Source organism: Chionomys nivalis, chromosome 24 (genome assembly GCF_950005125.1).
Source record: "Chionomys nivalis chromosome 24, mChiNiv1.1, whole genome shotgun sequence".
Classification (NCBI taxonomy): Eukaryota; Metazoa; Chordata; class Mammalia; order Rodentia; family Cricetidae; genus Chionomys; species Chionomys nivalis.
The window spans coordinates 50,647,913-50,650,403 of NC_080109.1; positions in this window are offsets into that span (position 1 = coordinate 50,647,913).

Here is a 2,491-nt window from a genome sequence, read left to right on the forward strand (position 1 = left end):
GAAATGGACACTTTTTTAGATAAATACCATATACCAAAGTTAAACCAGGACCAGGTGAACAACCTAAATAGACCTGTTAGTCGTGAAGAATTAGAAGCAGTTATCAAAAACCTCCCTTCCAAAAAAAGTCCAGGACCAGATGGTTTCAATGCGGAATTCTACCAGAACTTCCAAGAAGACCTAATACCTATACTCCTTAAGGTATTTCACAATATAGAAACAGAAGAGTCATTGCCAAGTTCCTTTTATGAAGCTACAGTAACTCTGATACCAAAACCACACAAAGACCCAACCAAGAAAGAAAATTACAGGCCAATCTCACTCATGAACATCGATGCAAAAATCCTCAACAAAATTCTGGCAAACCGAATCCAAGAACACATTAGAAAAATTATCCATTATGATCAAGTAGGCTTCATACCAGAGATGCAGGGCTGGTTTAACATACGCAAGTCTATCAATGTAATCCATCATATAAATAAACTGAAAGAAAAAAACCATATGATCGTTTCATTAGACGCTGAAAAAGCATTTGACAAAATTCAACATCCCTTTATGATAAAAGTCTTGGAGAGATTAGGGATACAAGGGTCATACCTAAATTTAATTAAAGCTATATACAGCAAGCCGACAGCTAATATCAAATTAAATGGAGAGAAACTTAAAGCCATCCCACTAAAATCAGGAACACGCCAAGGCTGTCCACTCTCTCCATACCTCTTCAATATAGTTCTCGAAGTTTTAGCAATAGCAATAAGACAACATAAGGGGATAAAGGGGATTCAAATTTGAAAGGAAGAAGTTAAACTTGCATTATTTGCAGATGATATGATAGTGTACATGAGCGACCCCAAAAACTCCACCAAAGAACTCCTACAGCTGATAAATGCCTTTAGTAATGTGGCAGGATACAAGATCAACTCCAAAAAATCAGTCGCCCTCTTATACACAAAGGATATGGAAGCAGAGAAGGAAATAAGAGAATCATTACCTTTCACGATAGCCACAAAAAGCATAAATTATCTTGGGGTAACTCTAACCAAGGAAGTGAAAGATCTATTTGACAAGAACTTTAAGGCATTGAAGAAAGAAATTGAAGAGGATACCAGAAAATGGAAGGATCTCCCTTGCTCCTGGATTGGGAGGATCAACATAGTAAAAATGGCAATTCTACCAAGGGCAATCTATAGATTCAATGCAATCCCCATTAAAATCCCATCAAAATTCTTCACAGATCTTGAAAGGACAATAATCAACTTTATATGGAGAAACAAAAAACCCAGGATAGCTAAAACAATCTTATATAATAAAGGAACTTCTGGAGGCATTACCATCCCTGACTTCAAACTCTATTACAGAGCTACAGTAATGAAAACAGCGTGGTACTGGCATAAAAACAGAGCAGTCGACCAATGGAATCGTATAGAAGACCCGGATTTTAACCCACAAACCTATGAACAACTAATTTTCGATAAAGGAGCTAAAAGTATACAATGGAAGAAAGAAAGCATCTTCAACAAATGGTGCTGGCACAATTGGATGTCAACCTGTAGAAGAATGAAAATAGACCCATATCTATCACCATGCACAAAACTCAAGTCCAAATGGATCAAAGACCTCAATATCAATCTGAACACACTGAACCTGATAGAAGAGAAAATGGGAAGTACCCTACAACATATGGGCACAGGAGATCGCTTCCTATGTATAACCCCAGCAGCACAGACATTAAGGGCAACATTGAATAAATAGGACCTCCTGAAACTGAGAAGCTTCTGTAAAGCAAAGGACACTGTCATTAAGACAAAAAGGCAGCCTACTGACTGGGAGAAGATCTTCACCAACCCCGCTACAGACAAAGGTCTGATCTCCAAAATATATAAAGAACTCAAGAAACTAGACTTTAAAAGGATAATTAACCCAATTAAAAAATGGGGCACTGAACTGAACAGAGAATTCTCATCAGAAGAAGTTAAAATGGCCAAAAGATACTTAAGGTCATGCTCAACCTCCTTAGCGATCAGAGAAATGCAAATCAAAACAACTTTGAGATATCATTTTACACCTGTCAGAATGGCTAAAATCAAAAACACCAAGGATAGCCTTTGCTGGAGAGGTTGTGGAGAAAGGGGTACCCTCATCCATTGCTGGTGGGAATGCAAACTTGTGCAACCACTTTGGAAATCAGTGTGGCGGTTTCTCAGAAAAATTGGGATCAACCTACCCCTGGACCCAGCAATAGCACTCTTGGGAATATACCCAAGAGATGCCCTAGCATATGACAAAAGCATTTGTCCAACTATGTTCATAGCAGCATTATTTGTAATAGCCAGAACCTGGAAGCAACCTAGATGCCCTTCAATAGAAGAATGGATGAAGAAAGTGTGGAATATATATACATTAGAGTACTACTCTGCGGTAAAAAACAATGACTTCTCGAATTTTGCATGCAAATGGATGGAAATAGAAAATACGATCCTGAGTGAGGTAA